The 19446-nt window shown below is 33.1% G+C and overlaps 2 long non-coding RNA genes across 5 annotated transcripts; both read right to left on the bottom strand.

Annotated features, from left to right (window-relative positions):
• Positions 1-443: 443 nt before the first annotated feature.
• LOC145789493 (uncharacterized) lies at positions 444-2056 on the bottom strand. 2 transcript variants are annotated; one of them, XR_014327478.1, is made up of 3 exons: positions 1781-2056; positions 1437-1662; positions 444-863 (listed from the first exon to the last, which is right to left on the bottom strand). It is a non-coding gene; the product is annotated as an uncharacterized LOC145789493 (long non-coding RNA). The 2 variants fall into 2 exon arrangements; XR_014327477.1 differs by having other exon boundaries at positions 1447-1662.
• An 842-nt stretch (positions 2057-2898) lies between these two features.
• Positions 2899-12842, bottom strand: LOC114273950 (uncharacterized). 3 transcript variants are annotated; one of them, XR_014331103.1, is made up of 6 exons: positions 12135-12842; positions 11325-11662; positions 10695-10773; positions 7560-7589; positions 4517-4641; positions 2899-3153 (listed from the first exon to the last, which is right to left on the bottom strand). It is a non-coding gene; the product is annotated as an uncharacterized LOC114273950 (long non-coding RNA). The 3 variants fall into 3 exon arrangements; XR_014331105.1 differs by lacking the exon at positions 4517-4641 and having other exon boundaries at positions 11325-12840; XR_014331104.1 differs by lacking the exons at positions 11325-11662; positions 12135-12842 and having other exon boundaries at positions 10695-11113.
• Between the last annotated feature and the right edge of the window lie 6604 nt (positions 12843-19446).

The raw sequence follows: 19446 nt of genomic DNA, 5'->3' as shown, positions 1-19446 counted from the left end.
TCACCACCACCACCATCACCACTTGACAATGGTGGTGGAAATGGAAATGGAAATGGAAATGTTGGGAATGGTGGTTGGGAATAGTGATTGATTACAAACCTAGATTCTACTTGAGTATCTTTCTCTCTCTGTTCTTTGGAATTTTGTTTTTTTTTAATTTAATTTTTGCCTTAATGGAATTGGGATGTGCTTAGCAACTGTTCTCTCTCTCGCTTTGGATGAAGGACTATATTCAGTATATTGAAACAAAATTATAAAAGTTGGAGATGAGAAGTGTAACTTATTCTTTCTTTGTTTTTTTTAATCTTTCACGTTTTGCCACATTTTTTTTAAGGGGTATTTTTTTTAAGGTCCCTGATATTATGATTTTATAGTATAAAGGACATCAACTATTTTCATGATGTCTAAGGTCCCTCAACATCAATCCAGAGAAATTTCAGTCCCAGAGAAAATTCGATCCAGAGAAAATTCAACCAGAGAAAATTCAATCCAGAGAAATTCTCTGGTCCAAACCAGAGAAAATTCAATTCAGAAAAATTCAATTCTGTCTAAAATTTACCTCTCATTCTAGCTAAAATGAGGTGTACAGTTCTAGAAACTAAAGAACGAGAAAATGAAAAACATGAGTTGCAGAGATAAATCTCTCAACAGCAACGGTATACGGACACAGCTCGTTGCCTTGAAGGTGGCATGCACATAATCACCATGATGAGTATGAGAACAATCAGCATAAGAGTTGACTTGATATCTGGAGCTTCGTCTTCACCTTCTGCCATGATCAACACTTCTTGCTCAAGCTTTCTTCTTCTTTAGTTTGTTTCTCTGTAAACTATCAGTTTGATGCTTTTGCTTGTTCTTGTACTCTGCCCAAAATAAAATGTAAAGTTGTGGTTAACAACCAAGTTGACTTGTTAATTATTTTGTGCCTGAGTTGGGAGTGTACATTGAATTTGCATTTAGTTTCTTTGAATTTGCATTTAGTTTCTTTGAATATTTGACCTAAAATTCAGTTCAAATGAAAAAAAATAATCGAAATAGACGTTTTGTGAGCTAAATTACCAGAGAAATTCTCAATCCAGAGAAAATTTTCAACCCAGAGAAAATTCAGTTCCATTGCCAAATACTCTTGGAAGCTTGAACCCAGAGAAATTTGAATTTTCTCTGGGTTGAATCCAGAGAAAATTCTCAACCCATAGAAAATTCAGTTCCATTGCCAAATACTCTTGGAAGCTTGAACCCAGAGAAATTTGAATTTTCTCTGGGTTGAATCCAGAGAAAATTCTCAACCCAGAGAAAATTCAGTTCTATTGCCAAATACTCTTGGAAGCTTGAACCCAGAGAAATTTGAATTTTCTCTGGGTTGAATCCAGAGAAATTTGAGAAATTCTACTACTAAGAAGGTGGAGAATTTTTAAAAACAGAAAAAGAAAAAAAACCTATTTTAACCTCCTTCACTTGTGCATGTGTTTGGTCTCCGAGAAACCGTGGAAAAATTATTGAAAATTTTTAGATTCAGTATTGTATTTTGGTTGTAAGTGGCTGTACTGATGTTTCAAATTTTCAGATTCAAAGCATCAATCGGAGCTCCGTTTGACGAGATCTGGTAACCCTTTCACATTGATTCCCTTTCCAATCTTCTTCTTGCCCAACAAAACCACCCACCTGAAATCGAGACAGAAACTTGATTTCTAGAGAAAGAGAGAGAGAAAAGGAGGGACAGAAGGGAGTAGAGAGAGAGAGAGAGAGAGAGAGATGTGGGTGTTCCATCTGATCTCGCTACCTCTAACATTGGACATGGTGGTATTGACGCTGTGGTACTTCCCTGGACCATATGTGCCTCGCTACGTCCTCTTCACCGTCGGCTACACCTGGTTCTGCTCTATCTCTGTATGTATGTATATATGTACATGTCTGTGTGTGTGCGTGAGAGTAGACAAAAGGAAGGGGCAGAATTTCTCTGTGATAAATGAGAGGGACCTTAGACATCAAAAAATAATTTTGTGGATCTCTTCCATTATGAAAAGTGGGAGAGGGACCCTAGACCAATTTTCCCTTTTTTTAATTACTAAACGTTTATTTGATTGTGTCAAAATTATATATTTGATTATTTTTTTTAAAAAAAACTTTTAATTAATAATTAATGTGTATTTGACTTTGTCATGAACCTTTTAATTTAATAATTATTTTTACTATTTTATGCGAAATTTTTTATATTTATAGATACATCTAATTTAAATATATTTAAAAAGTATAACAAAATTGGTGTTTTTAAATATATTTTTTTTTACTGGTATTGATTTTATTAATAAAACGAGTAATTTGTTGAGCAACTAAGAAGTTAATTTCATAATTAGAAGTGATAATTTGTATTTTAAATAAATCTGTGTTTGTAATTCACACTTGAATATATTAAGTTTACTATTTGTCAGAATTTTTTTTTTTAAAAAAAAAAAAATTTAAGTTTCGTCCCAATTCATTGTTCACAAATTTGGGAACAGGTTAGGCTTGGCTCAAATACACTGTCATCCCGTTCTTATTTTGACCTTCTAGTTTCATTCATTTGTTTACCCTGTAAGGCATGAAAAAAAAAAAGAAAGAAAAAAAAAATTAAAAATTAAGCTTTGCTCCCAAGCGTTTGTAATGTACATGATGAATTCTCAAGAAAATTATGAGTTACCCTGTAAGGCATGCAAGAAAATTTCATAAACACAAAATAAATAAATAAAAGTTATTTACAATCTAATCTAATCTAATTGAAAACTTTATTGCAAGCAAGCAACATTTTATCTCCCCGAGCAAAACACTGCTATTTTAATATTTTAAAAATCGCAAAGCATTTTATAAGATATGAATTAACATGATTGCAAACATATCTCATATATACATATATATATATATATATATATGTATAAATATATAACAAACTTTAACTTGAAAAATTACTTAAATTGAAGCATTGTTCTAACTAGATAATTACTCCATCCATACATAATAGTCTCTAATCTGAGGCATAATTTATATATAGACTTCGGTGTGCTCGGGACATACACGAAAGGAGAACAGCAGCACGACATTTAGGAGAGCCTACTTAAATTGGGGACAATTGTTGATATAGAATTGACAAAATCTATTATTTTCATCCTCGCTAAGGCACTGCACAATTCAAGAAAGAGAAACAATTATTATAAATCTGGACCTCATGTTTATGTAACACTAACTTGTTTAGTACAAACACACTAGTTAGTTAAATAATTCCAAATGCAATGAGAGAACACTTCTCCAATAAAAACGAAGTATGGAATACAATGAAAGAAAGAACATTTACCTGTCATTGAATATATATTGAGGTTATTTATAACATCTCATACCAAAGAAAAAAAGGCAATAAATACACGAGAAAGCACATAAAACATTTTCCCTATTCATCACAATATAGTTTACAATTGGAAGATTGATGGTAGTTCCTTTTAGACTGTGTTTTAGATCATAGATTTGTAATAAATAAAATACAAAGAACTATTCCCTCCCAAAATATTTCAAACTCCAAGCATAGTGTCTTAGGAAAATAAACCAAACAAACTTGAAAATGATGACAACTCTTAATCAGTATCCATAAATCACGCATGAAAAGAGATCATGCATAACATAGGAAAAAGTTCACATTTTGCTTGATAAAAAAGGGTAGGAGTGACAAATAGTAGCAATCCTCCTTGAGCGTGACCAATGAAGCCACTACCTGCTAGTGAGCCGGACAAGAGGGACTTAGAAGGGTTTGAGAAAGTGGGGGTTACAGCATACAAGGGATCTGCAGTTGCCATAGCTTGACACCAACCCCACCAATGTCCTAATGAGCGGAGGTCAGAAGCACAGGTGGATGGGAACCACATCAACCCCATGAAGCCTTGAACCCAAAGCCACTTGCTCACCAAACCCAGTGGAAGTGCCCATTGGTGGGTATGAAAGAGTCAAAATAATCCATGCATAATGGGTTTTGGTTCCTCTTTCCGGCAAAGAAATTAATGATTTTACCTATGATTTTAAGCAAAACTAATTTAAGGATCAATTCCGAATTCAAGTCAAGTTATGAATTTGATGCAGTCCTAGATTCAATAATATGAATTATGTTTACATAAATAGAATAACTTAATAGATATAACCAAGGACTGCATCAAATTCATATTCATTGTTTCCTATCCTACCATATTCATTATTTACAAGCTATAATAACAAAATGAATAACATAAACGAATGATTAACATGATAATGTATTTGTCTTCAACATTGACACTGGTTCTTGATCTGTAGGATTGAAAAGGATAATACATTCTGATCATAAAACTCAATAGACAAGGAAAAAATTGAAATGTGATTCAAAATAAGAATGAATTTAAACCATACAATTCTACCGTGAACTACACATTCCATATTTTTCATTCTCAATTTTAAAAAGCAAGAAAACGATTATTATAGTACATGAACAAATATCTACAAGTTCCTAATATAAACACAGTTTTACTTTCTTGTACTTCTCATCAGATGTTCTGCACTTTCTAGGGTCCGTATCCCTTTTATGATTTCTGTAATCTTCAATACAGGCAAAACCTGCAGCAGTTGCTTCTTTCTAGAGAGATTCCCGACGCTCTACATTAAAAAGCAAAACCAAACTCACCTCACCCATGTAGATAACAAAAAATAATTCGGTTAAATTACAAATATACTCCCTAAGATTTATCAAAAATACAAATTTCCATCGTGATTTGAGAAATTACAAATATCCCTTGTCAGCATTTGTCTTTTAATAGAACTAATAGAAAATATAAAATACCTACATACCCACAGCACCTCCATCATCCAAACACCTCTACCCTTTGCCCACCCTCAACTGCCACCCCCACCACTTTCCCATGCTCAACCAACACCCTTTGGCAGCCATGGAGGAGAAAGCTACAACAATTGCTCTCTATATTACCTTTGTTCTCTAATTAGCCTCAATCCCTTTGTTCCTTTTCATTCTCTCCCACTTTATCATACCACCATCAACAATTTGTTTAAATTTTAATACACTCCTTTCTCACAAGATTAAGTGGTTGGAACCTAAGTAGCACAAACACAAATATGCCAACATTGTGATTTTCAAAAAATGCAGAACACGACACGCTTAGGATAAAAATAATAAAACAAGTAATTACATTAAAACGCAATATATTTCATATTCACGTGACAATTACATTATAAAAAATGTAGAACAATATAAAACATTGTAATACATATGATGCAATCATCTTACAAATGTTTCCAAACATATTTAGAGTGCCCAAGTTGTGTTCTAAAGAATACAAAACATTGTTATTATAATGGGATTCATCACATAGGACTTGTTCAAAGGGTTCAAGAAATGTGGCCCAAGTGTCTGCAAAGAATCGTTATTATGAATTTAATTTTTCAATTAAAACAAGATGAAGAAGTGTCGGATACGCTTTCAAGAGTGTTTGAAGAGTCTCGGTGTCAAACATAACACGCTTCCTCCGCAAAAGTATCAATGTGTTGGAAATATAGCTTTGTGTTTCATGGGTTGTATGTCACTTCCATGGAATGTCCAATCAGAATAAAGGGCACCCTTCAAGATTCACCCAACTTCCTTTTCACTCTCTCCCATTTTATCACCACCATCAACAATTGGTTTAATACAAGCTCTTTTCTTAGGAGAAGTTGTTGTAATAATAGCTTTGAGGCTATTTGACGCAATTTATTTCAGCTGCTTATAGCTTTTTTTTTTTATTTACTAGACCATTTGATGCAACTTTTGCTTACAACTTGTTAGGTAAAAATAGCTTAATAATCTGAAAAAGAAAGCTGATTATTTGAAAGCAGGGGAACGGATGTTTTTGGATTCTAAGCTTACAATAAGCTTGCACCAAACAGACCCTTTGTGTTTCTCTGTTTGCATGTCAAATCTATGGAATGTTGATTCAGAATGAAGAACACAATCAAGTGTAACAAGAGGGTTATCGTGTTTTGACGACCACACTGTTTGTCATACAAGAATCTACAAATTGCCAGTACCGTTGTCTTCCAAATTCAATTTGATAGAACCCATTTTAGCCACCAGCTTTAACAGTGACAGACCTTGAACAAGTAAAGCCCCGCTCAGCAATCACACCATCTGGTCATCGATCCACCATTGTTGAAGTAGATGTGCATCATTTGCGAGATTCAAGAGTCATTACAATAGCTGCCCCTTGGAGATTTGGGTCAAATTTCAGGTGTGTTGAGGAGTGGTTCTGAGTACTAAATTTGAAAATGGTTGGTTGTTTATGTTTGTATCAGTAAAGGATAATCAAGTGCCACAAGTAGGTCAGCGGGCTTTTAAGACCACACTATTTCTATGTTGATATTCCCTCTTCAAGTGGCACAAGTGTTCCGCCTTGAAATGGTGTTTTCCTATGCTTCTTTCTCATGCACCAGATATGTTACGAGTAGCTAAGGGTGAGGGATTCATACCCTTTAGCATCCATGGAGAAGAAAGCTAAAACAAAAGAGAATAAAGGTAGGGGGAATGCTCTACTAATCAGGTAGGAGGAACAATTACCACTTAATGTTTTGATTCATATTGATATATCTATTGTTGAAAGCATAGAGAGGGCTGAAAAAAGATTAAGGAGAAATTTTGATCGCCATCTGTGTAAAATTTTAGAGGTTGAGTGGTGAATTCACTGTGTTTTTGTTGACTAGTTCAGTGTGGGTTTCAAACAGCAAGTGTGTGTGTTTTGGGAGTGTGGTGGGTGTGCACTGCGTTTTGGCTGAGGCCAAAGATGCTCACTATTAACATGATTATTAAATTCACAAATAAAACTTCAGACTATATTAAATACTTGACATTTACAAAACAAAAAGTACAAAATAAAAAGATAAAAAAACAATAACATATACTAAATACTTTTATCACACCGATCATAGCCATATTGGTCGTAACATGAGTCATCTAAAACCACTTTTACACATAATCAAACATAACCAATTTTTATTTAATAATTTGTTAGCCTCACCAGCACAATGGCCCATAACTAAAAACCACAATGACTCGTAATAGACACCAATTTCGACCATAATTAGCATATGGTATACATCATGTGTATTGTATCATGACCCTAACTAAAGGTTTCAAACAAATTGAGATTTTGGAGGGGCCAACTCTATACAAGTTATAAAACCAAGACCAAATACGGCATATTTTACAAGAATAGGAAAGACGGAGAGAGATATGAGCAAGCGCTTAGGTATGTTGAAAAATAAAATTGCGAACATCATCTCCTTTTGTTAGTTAACAGTTGACTAACAAAGGGAGAATTGTCATGTGATTTGAAAGCTCAAGCGCAGTATTTATTTTCTAGAACCTCAAGGTGTCAAATGAAAATTTGATAAACCTCAAGAGGTGTATTTATAATTTTCCCAAACATTTGATAAATGAAAATAAAACGATAAACATAAATCAAAACCACTACAAAAGTTTGACAGCTTTAATTGGAAAACAAAATAAACAGTAGCAAGTTCAAACGTACCATTTTGTCTTTGAACCCTTCTTCGAACACCTGGGATTGCATACATGATGCATGAGAAAACATAACGATAAATAACTGAAATATGGCATCTATAAAGATCAAGGGGGTAACATTAGGCAGCTTGTGCTATCAAACAAATGTCGATGACTAAAGCATGAGAAATCCAATTACAGCATACAGTGTCAACAAAAATCAAAACAAGCTTTTCCAAACCAAAAAAAAAACTCAGCCAGTCCAAACCTATATATAGACATTAAACAAAAGCCTCTGTGGCTGGTCACTCCTTGTCAAAATTATTCAAAGCTTGTCTGAAAGAATTTCCAATGATAAGCTTCTAACTGAGAATTCTTGTTGGCTTATTGGAGATGGAACTGAAGCTCACTTTTGGACAGATAACTGGTTACTGGATAAGTCATTAATATAATATGCTACAGTCAATCATCTTTGCTTTCCTAAAATTTAAGACCCTTTCAGATTTCAGGCCAATCAATCTTTGTAACTTTAGTTACAAGGTGATCACGAAGAAGATCCTATCCAACAGGCTTTAAAGGTACATGCAGCCTTAAGAAAGTTGGTAGGAGAATGGTTATGGACTTGTGATGACAAGTGCATCCCATCAGCCGCCTTACAGACAAGTTCGGTGATAGACTGAGATCACAATTCCTAATGAACATATCAAATCCTTCATACTTCAAGTAACCTTATCCCCATTAATCTTCTTTCAAACTATCGTAATGACATTAAAGTCACCACTGACACAACTAACTCCTCCTAGAAGAAAGCCATTAACCTAGGATTTTTCGGGCTGTAAACACCCGTAAATCCCACTCTCTCCTAAATCCTTTCCCCCTCCTCTTCAACATTACCAGATTCCCCTTCCATAATAAGTCCAAAGTAAATAACGGCAACATTAGAATCACAGCCACCAACTAGTATAAGATCCTTACTAGGATAAAGAATATCATCTCGAGTCCCAATGCAAGCATTTCTCAAAGAATTGGAAGGTGGTTGAGATTCAGTATCAAAATTAACCTTTGGTAAGAAAAAAATAATAAAAAAGAGCGAGCATCACAATTCCTATCCACTTTGTTTTGATGATAAACATAACCAAAAATGGAAAGCAAATAATGCCCCTTCAAAGCCAAGTACTCATATGATCATACCCATTTGATTCGCATACATTAGCATCCATTTTAACAATGAAAACACCATTACCCCATTACCATTTGCACCCTCATTTTCTGTGTATCAAAACTGAATAATTTTCCCCTCATTCTTGGTTAGAAGCATTATTGAATAAAATCACCGTATCAAGTTGAACTCTCGCAACAATGAGATCTAGTCTTTGTTGCGATCATCGCCATCCAAAGACTCATCTAAGAAGTCATTAGATTCATAGTCCCCAAATTTTGCCAATGCTTGACAACCACCAAAATATCCTTCATCAATGTCTTCCCTATGAATTGATTAAATACCCCCGCCATTATCACAAAAATGCTCTTGATCAAGATCATCCTTCAAAAAGCCTTCATGCATCGCCGTCACCATCTCTTTCCAACTTTTCAGAACCAAATCACCAAGATCGAGTCAACTTTCCTGTTCTTGAAGCAACTGAACATTTCCTATTGGAGAAACACCATCAAGAAGTCTCACTTCTGACTGATCACCCCATATTGATCAAATAAAAAAGGACCATCAATAACCTTATAACTCAAAGGAAGCATTACTCCACCTTATCAATAGTTTAAAAGGTCAAAGCTTGCATGATGTCTCCACAAATATATTTATTTCTATTTAATTAATGTAGCACTCCTCTCCCCCCACCCCCAAGCCATTAGTTTTCTTTCCACTAAAGATTTTTTGTTTAAAACAAATTACAAGTCAATAAGCTTATGAGCTCCAATTTTGTAGTGTGATTGGAGCTATTAATGTTAGTAATTTGTAATTTTGTTATAAACAAAACCTCTGCGATTGGAGCTGATAATGTTAGAAATGAATAGACTACGATAGGTTGGACATGTACAACGAAGATTGGTATAAGCAACAGTAAGGAAGTGCAATAGGATTACTGCTAATGGAAATGCTAGGGGGAGGGTAAGACCTAAATTGACATGGTGAAGAAGGATATGAATAATATACTTAAGCATATGGCCCTGCAAAACATAATGGAGAAAAATGATTCACGTAGCCCACCCGAATTGATTGGGACACAAGGTTTGGTTTGGTTAAGTGCCAAGTATGTTACACCCTAAGTTTGGATACAAAATTCCCAAACACTACGAATCAATAATAATTGGCCTACATTTTTCAGCATGCATTCTCTATTGGATTACCAGAAGACCACCTAACAAGTTAGCACTAACCACAACTTTATAAATTGGGATCTAGTTTCCAAACCTAATCATTTCAGCCCACCATAGGTTTCTTGTTTTTACTTTATCCCTTCTTAATATTACACACTTCTGTCTCTATTCATCAAATTTACACCCTGTTGTCTTCTCTTTGTTTCTTTATCTTTCTTATGAAAGCAACCTTATTTAATCACACCCAAATAGCTTGCATTACATGTTTCTAGACCTTAGGATCCAACTTTCACCAATCCTAATCCTAATGGAAGCCACTTTTTTGATAAGTAACAATAACCATAATTACAAAGCAAAAGCAGTATACATTGGACAATAACTCAAAGCAAACAAGTTTATTAACTACATTGCCTCCCAAAAAAAAATAAAAAATAAATAAATACAGTAAATTAGAAGGCATACTATCATCTAATGACATCCCAAAAAATAGTGATCTGGTGAATACGGACTTGATTCCGTCAAGACGTACTACTCCCACAAACAACCCCCTCCAAAAAACAAAACCTTAGAGCATGGGATTTTGCATTTTGATGGATCAAAAGTCATATTAGAATAGATAAAGACACCTTAAAATACAATCCTATACAATGATTGAACTTTCTTAGTTTTCCTTTTAGAATTGGTATGGAACTCTTCGTTTGTATGAGACACGGTATAGAGTTTCTTACATAATTAAAATGCAAAACCATCTTATTCTTTTATATTTAATGGCAAAAGTGGCACCTTAGAGAGAAAAAGGAAGTTTCTATATATGCATACAAACCCCACTTACTTTCAAGACAAGATGCCATCCTTTTGCCAATTTTTTCACAGTGTTGGGCATCGTAACTGGTTGGAGTTCTGCTCATGCACTGTATAATAGAGAAAGGACAGAAGATTAGTACAAACACTGTACTTAAAAAGAAAATTGAAGAGGAAAACATAAAAAGCTCTCCAAACACTCATTGAGATTACACTAAAAATCTTTGCATTAGGAAAATTAAATCTTTGGATTTAAGCCATAAACCTATGACTCATCCCGGTGCAGGAAGAGATAGACAAAGGGAGAAGAACTCAAAGTCGGTCACAGCCTTTTACTCTTAAATATTATTCTCAAAACTAAATATTACAATGTCAAAACCCTAATATTTATATAAACAAAGTCCTATATTCTAGTTTGGAAACCTAACCAACTAATATTCCTGGATAAATTTATTTAGTAATAATAATAATAAACTACCAATTACAAGTATGGGACCAAAAAGACTTTGGACCCGTGGACTTCAACATTGGCTTCCAAATCCGATGATTGGCATCTAACCAATCAAGGGCTATGCCATCACATCCTCAAGTAAGAAAAGATGCAACAACTACTATATCACCGATAACCATTCCCGATGCTCTGAACTCTGAAAAATTGTACCTCTTCATATTCTTTTTCTAAAATCTCACATGAACGTGGCTCCTTTACGTGAAAATTTGCCAAGTTCTTGCTTAGAGAAGATAAACCCGAAATAGTTGCAGCAAGTTTTACAACTACAAAGATAGAGAACACAAGGGTAAAGGTAAACACATAGACAAGATATTCTAAACATAAAATAGAAAGGAAGAAAACTAGAGAAGTTGCTGACAACTGATCACTACTTTCCTTAGAAATGAAAAGTGAGAAAGTCACTGGGAGCGATTGAGCAACTTCGTTTATTAAGAGAATAATGCTTCACACTTAATTGTTTGAACCAGAAGAAGCTGAAGAAGATTTTCCTACCAAAGACCAGAGAAACAAATTTGAGCAAAAACAATTAACCCATAACATGTATTAGTTAAACTAAACCATAAAAACATCAATTTGCAACATAGGTTGAGGTTGTAAAAAACTTAGAAGTTCAACAAAGAAGCTTTATTAGAATATATCCACACATACAAGCAGAGAGAAATGTCAATGATAAAAGTAAAACTAGTGATAAATCAATCATGAAAAAGTAACTAACAATTTTTGTTTTTAAATTTTGGTTTCCAATATGCTGCAAGTTGTACGCAGATGACACGTGCTTTTTGCGAGTAGATCAAAGACATCAAAATTTTTTTAAAAAAAACCTCTGTCATTTTGAGCAAATGGTTTCAGTTAACAAAAACCACAAACAAATAGAAAAAGACAAAAAAACACATAATTAAATTATGTTCAAAGCGAGACAGAAAGAAAGAGACAGATGGCAAAAGAAAAAAAAATACTGACCTCCACTACCAAAAGAACGAGGCATGACTCCTTATCAACAGAAAGCAAGGTTGTAAAAAATTGGGGGTTACACAGGATTGTTTTGGAATTCTACCAGCCTAGATAGGATCAAATCAAGAATCATAAGATCCTATAAGAAATAAAAAATATATATAGCATTTTTTATGTGATTAATGAATAATATCAAAATTTAGAGAGAATGCACTTCAATAATAAAAAAATTTAATTATAACTATCTTGAAGAAAAAAATAATTACATTAACATTCACAAATTCACCCAAACAAACTTGAGGATGTAGCTCAAGTGGTAGAGCTCTTATACAAAAATTATTAGGCCAACAAAAATTCCACAAGTGTATTGTGCATTAAATTCATGGACAACAATTTTGTCCAAAAAAAAAAAAAATGAAGAAGAAATAAAGGAATGCATTAGTCAAAGAAGCAGGAGGTTCTAAACTGAACCTAAAGACAATGCTACGATTGGCTGATTCAGAACCATTGAAACAAACTAATTAGATAAGGGAACAGTTATATGCTCAAACAGGACAGGTAATGCTAATGCAGAAAACACAAAATGGCAGTATAGTCCAGTACAAAATATAAAATATGAAGACAAAATCTCATCTATCACACATTATACTTATGTGCAACCAGTGACTTGAGTCGAAATGATCAAATGGAGGTCTACCCCTTCTATTTGGTGTCTGAAAGATATATTAAAAAAATAAACTGCAGTTAACATGATAGTATTTACAATATCAGTCAATTTCATCCAGAGAAATTTGCCACTAACAGAGAAAATTATTTGTGCATTGTGTTTTGAAACTTCAAATTCATCTAGTGAAATTTGTCAATAGCAGAGAAAATTACTATGTACTTTGTGTTTTTTGAATTTGATGATTGTTTTGTACCAACACATAGCATTACAGATTACATGATCATATAGGCATTCCCTTGGCACGATATGAGTTAAATTTCTCTGTGGATTTCTAGTAACATCATACCTGAGAAATTGCTGCAGACAATTTTCTCTGTATGGATTGTGTTGACAATCACAATAAAAAAATATATATTTAACCATTGATAGCTATGAAATTTACATTAGTCAAAAAAAGATATATACATATATGTCAAACATCATCATCCTTCAATGTATGAAAAAACAAATTGAATGGTTAATCCTAATTACATTGTGTACATTGTCTTCATTTCACTAGTGTGCTTTTACTATTATACTTTTGGTTCTTCTTCTGGTGGTATTTGAATTGGTTCTGTCCATGATCGGCCAACTTCGGTCACAAATCTCCTATGATTTCTGCCCTCATCAACCTTACGTCTTGTGTGGACAATTTCGAGCTGATAGGTTCATGGTTGCTATATTGTCTCATTATGTAGCATACAAAGAGGCCACAATCCACACTGCATACAAATTATAGGTATAGTTAGTTTTAAAAAACATTCAAATTAGATTATCTTATTTATAAATGTTGTATGAACTTACGAATCGTTGTCTTGTTGGAGAGCATTGTTGACATATTCAAAGTCATAATTTGTGTTTTGTGAGTCTATCAATTTGAAAGAGGATTGTGATTGTGCCTCTCTTTCAAGGCAAGCTTTCAAAAAATTCACCACATAATCTTGCTACAAGAAAATATTTTTTAAATAACAAAGAAATTTACAGACAAATCAATGGGATTCTATGAAAATTATCATCACATAAACATTATCATAGATCAGAGAAATTTGCACTTGTTACTAATTGTTTTACATCTTTGATATATTTGTCTTGTGCATCATCCCTCCTTGGCCTTAGTGAGTTATAGAACCTCCATAAATTGTCTTGTTTGTCCAAGACTAGCAAGGGTCCAATGATTTTCATCTGTTGACTTCTCATTACCCCCAATATTTATTGGGAAATGAAGGAACCTGTAGTTCCTCCATGCTATTTCAAGATGCTTGTCAAATAATGAGACTCGGAAAGTTTGATTTTCCATCATCTTGATAAAGTTCTGTGGTAAGAGAAAATCAAAAAATGGTTATGTTATGAGAAAGTTGAAATGACGGGAATTTAAGAAATATATACAGAGAAATTTTAAATACACATAACTAGTCAGAGAAAATTAGACTAGTGACACAACTGGCTTCAAGAAGTATCTTAACAAGAGAAAGTAGTAAGTAAATTCCAGAGAAAATCAAATAAAAGAGTAGTAATATACTAAGCTCATGCATGTGAAAAAAAATGAAGTTGGTTGTTGTCATTTTCTCATTTGGTCAGCAAATAGGATCTCTCCATAGCCATTAATGACCTGAAAATATCATTTATAATTGTAACATTGGTTTATAAAGGCTGATAGAACATTGCAGAGAAATTTTGATGAAAGACTTATATTGTTGGCAATTTTTTTTCCCTTTATTAGGTTTCCAATATCTTCAAAGGTAATGAGATTCAACTCACTTGTCCAGATTAAAGCCCTATAAGATGACAAAGAAAAGATTTAATACTTGTTAATACAATATAAGTTAGTAAATTGTTGTTTGTTATCTTCTATTTTATTTGTTGTACTTGCTTGAGTCCAGACACATTTAATATGTACTATAAGATGTCTTTTACATGTTCTTTTATCAATTTTGAAACCGGTAGAGTTTGTGGAAAAACCTAAGATTTTCTAATGCTTGTTGGTTGAAGCAAGACGTACACATCGGCATCAAGTACTTCTTTGTCTTTAGTGGTTTGCTCTGTTTGCTTTGCAGCTTGTTTTGAACCTCTACTCACCTTCGCAACTTTGGGATATTGAAATTCTGGATCTTGTTGCTTTTTTCTCCCTTTCTTTTGCCTTTAAATTCTTTATCATTGATATAGGATCTTTTTTCACTATAGACAATGAAAATATCAGTAAAAGTGAAATTTCTCTGAAGTAACAGATGATATTTCAATATGTAAATTTATTTTATTCAATATTTTCCAGTTACCATAGACTTTTGTCTTTTGTTTTGGTTGTTCTTTGTGTGCCACTTGTTCTTGTTGGGTTGTTGGTTGTTGTTTCACTTCTATTCCAACTATACTCGGTGAAAATTAAACAAGCCCCAAAAATCAAATAAGCAAATAGACAGAGAAAATTAAATAAGCAGTAGAAATCAATAGAAATAAGCAGCAAAAACTAATGTGGTTAGAGAAATTTAACTTCTAGAGAAAATTGCCATTGACAGAGAAAATTATAATAAATAGAAATTTCTCTGAGTTATATTGACACAAGGGCATAACTTTTTGTGGCTCAAGATTTTCATCGACCTTGTGGTTGAACTTGTGTTGGTGTTCGGTAAGGTTGTGCTGCTAGTTGGAGGGATAGTTCTTGAATTTGTTCATGCAATCTAGCATTTTCAGTTTCAATCTCTAAAATTGAATACCTCAACTGTTGAATTGTTTTTGTATCATCTTCTTTTTGAACCTCCAACATCCTTAGTTTCATTTGGTTTGGGTTGTCTCTTTCTTGAAGCTCTGAGTTATGTGATGTCAAGGTTCTTATTACAATCTCCTTTTCTACAAGTAATTCATTCAAATTTCTCTCTTTTTTTTCTATTTTGGATTTAAAAAGTGCCTTTAGTTTTTAATGTAGATCAGCAATTTGAGCATCCTTTGATTCTGCAGATTCTTAAGGCTGATGCATTGTTGAGCCACAAATTCTATCATGATGTTGGTCCATCGGCTCATTATGTTATTCTTTATCATTTTTCCCGTTGTTTTCTTCTTGCTCTTTAGATTGAGTGCCTCCATCTTCTTCTTCATTGTTTTCTTCTTTCTATTCATTTTTTTCTTTGTCTTCTAATTCTATTTCTTCACTTTCTTCTCTGGCTTCTACTTCTCCACTGCTTGTTTGATCTTCTTGTCCGGCTTCTAGTTCTTCTATGTTGCATTCTCTTTCTTCATTCCCTTCTTCTTCAGATGAATCTTCTAATGTCTCTTTGAATTTGACAATTGCCTTTTTTGATTCTTTCTTCTTCTTTTTACCAAGACAAAACTCCTCTGATGGGTTTTTAACTTGCTCCTTGTTATCTATCTGTAACAGGAGGCTCTTTTATTAGAGAAATGTTACAAAATTCACTGAGAGAAAAAAGTTCAAATGAGGCAGATAAAATTCATCTAAATGATACTAATAGAAAACAAATTTCAGAGAAAATTGTATGGGCCAGAGAAAATTACAGAAAAGGAGATAGTTTTATGAGGTAGAGAAAATTATGAAACGAGCAACATAATTTAGATATCAGAGAAAATCAATCAGAGCATATAAGTTAATGTTACTATAATTGTGTCAAAGAAATTTGGATTCTAGAAAAAATTCATTATAAGGGTAGAAATAAATAGTGTTAATCAAAGAAGCAAGACATATAAGTTACGGGCCAGAAAAAATTACACACAGGGAGAAACAATTTGATGGGCCAGAGAAAATTATGAAACAACTAACATAATTCAGATATCAGAGAAAATCAATTAGGGCATATAAGTTAATGTGTTACAATTGTGGTCAGAGAAATTTGGATTGTAGAGAAAATTGATTACAATGGCAGAAATAAACCAGCGGTAATCAAAGAAGAAACATAAATTGATAGTTCAGAAAAAATTGATCTCGATCAATCAAGGCACAAAGAGGGAAACAAACCCGTGGTCAGAGAAATTTTGAAATTTCACTGAGATTTCAGTGGCGATAGAAATCTGACCTGTTGAGGTGCAAAGAAAGTGGACTGGTGTCTTCTACAGCTGTTTGGTCAAGCATTGCAGGTTCCACTTGGTCCATCTTGGAAAGTCAGTTGTGTTACTGTCTTCCGAGTCAATGATATTTGCATGTTCACATAGCCAATACTGTGATGGAAATTAAAGTAATTAAATTTTGCTAAACACACAAAATTGTAAGTATGATAACTGCAAATTTGAATGAAATTATACTTACCAGCAATGCAATGACACACTCCGTAACTTTTTCTAGAGTTTTGTGCAATGCTATGATAGAATTAATCAATGTTGATGTGATTGTTTCTGGCTAATCATACTATTTCATTGATTCAAGAGGTTCCACATACTTTATAAAAACTCACCCTATTGAATTCTCACTTGTTGCAAAAAATAGGTTGAGACACAAGTACAATGTAACAATGATTGCTACATTTTTTAAGTCAGTTGGTTGCTTGCCTTTCATTGCTTTGACCAAGGCATTTTTAAGAACAGGACCAGTGAGCCTTATGTCCTTTAGGAATCTTCTCCTTAGGAATGTAGATTTTGGCTTTTTAGAGTATCTTAATGACATGGCTCATTCACCTCCTTGCAAATCAAAAATCAAGGTCATGTCATTGTTTGTAAGGGTCAAGTTCTTTTTACCAACTGTGAATACTTTTGTTTTTCCATTGTAACATTGGATTATTGCAACTACATCATCATCAGATTTCTTTGGATCCATCTTTCCAGTGGTTAGAGCTTGGATCAAATACCAGAATGTGGTCTTTTGAAACTCTACAAGTTGGTTTGAATTGAATTTAAGTGTTTGAAAAAGGAGACAACAGATGAGAGGTTAGATCGGTATTGAATGCTGTAATGAGCTTTCTTACTTTGGAGTTTAACAGGTTGTTTCCCTCTTGAGCTAGAGCCTTTTAAAGTTGAGGTATTCATCTTGATGCTAGTTGCTTCATCACCTTGGACTTGTGTGTTTTGGCAAGGAGTGTGTGGTGTTTTGCTACTTTTTGATCTTAGATCATAAGAAGACTGAGAGAGTTTCTGTTTCTTGCTTGGTGTTTCCGATGTTTTGCTACTTTTACATTTTTCCATTTCTAGACAATGATAAAAACATAAAGATGTCAATATTAAATCCCAGAGAAAATTGAGCATGCTAGAGAAAATTGGACATGTCAGAGAAAATTACACATAAAGGAGAAAACTAAGGTGGCCAGGGAAAATTGTAAATGTCAGAGAAAATTAGACACTAAAAATTAAATATCAGAGTACTAATTGTTTTCCTGTGGAATACATCTAGCCACAGAAAATTTTCATTCCCAGATAAAATCAATTAGTAAACAAAGCAAGCACAAAAAATGAATGACAGAGAAAACATAGCTAGAGAAAATTCAAAAAAAAAACATATATCTAGCTAGCACAGAAAATGAATGACAGAGAAAAGTAAACATGGCAAGCCAAAGAAAATTTTCATTCCACAATTAGCAAGATAAAATAAACAAAGCAACGTAAACATACCACTGAAAATTACACAACATTGAAACCAAGAATTGAACAAAATAAATATACCAGAGAAAATTACACATTCCTAAGAAAATTTTCATTCTAGAGAAAATTTTCAGTCCATAATATTAAAATGCCAGATAAATTTACATACATAACCAGAGAAAATTAAACATGATAGAGACACACAAGGAAGAAAAGTGATGTGGCCAGAGAAAATTATAAATCCCAGAGAAACTTAGACACAGACAAGAAAGTAATAGACATTCCAGAGAAAAATATATATTCCAGAGAAATTTACAAAGTAGAGAAATTTATAGGCAAAATCACAGAAACATGTTCAAGAATAAGATCAAAACGCAGAGAAATAACTTTTTTCAAAATAAACATGCCAGAGAAAATTCAAAAAAGAAACATGCATTAAGCAAAAATCAGAGAAATTAAAATGCTAGAGAAATTTACGGAGCAGATAAATTTATAGACAAAATCATAGAAACATGTTCAAGAATAAGATCAAAACACAGAGAAATAATTTTTTTCAAAATAAACATGCTAGAGAAAATTCAAAGAAGAAACATATATTCCAGTCCATAACATTAAAATGCTAGATAAATTTACATACACAACCAGAGAAAATTAAAAATGATAGAGACACACAAGGGAGAAAAGTGATGTGGCCTGAGAAAATTATAAATTCCAGAGAAACTTAGACACAAACAAAAAAGTAATAGACATTCCATAGAAAGATAGACATTCCAGAGAAAAATACATATTCCAGAGAAATTTACATAGCAGAGAAATTTATAGACAAAATCACAGAAACATGTTCAAGAATAAGATCAAAACACAGAGAAATAACTTTTTTCAAAACAAACATGTCAGAGAAAATTCAAAGAAGAAACATACATCAAGTAAAAACCAGAGAAATTCAAATGCTAGAGAAATTTACAGATAAAATGTGACACGCTGAACGTTTAATTAAATATTACATAATTTTTTTTATAGTTATATATAATTGTGGGTGTATGTGATAATATATTATTAAATAAATAATGATAAGTAAATAAATCTAGTTTGGCATTGGGTTATCAA

The sequence above is a fragment of the Camellia sinensis genome, chromosome 1 (assembly GCF_055761805.1).
Source record: "Camellia sinensis isolate YWXY chromosome 1, ASM5576180v1, whole genome shotgun sequence".
Lineage (NCBI taxonomy): Eukaryota > Viridiplantae > Streptophyta > Magnoliopsida > Ericales > Theaceae > Camellia > Camellia sinensis.
Note: the sequence above shows the minus strand (reverse complement) of the source record. Positions and strands in the feature narration are given on the sequence as shown.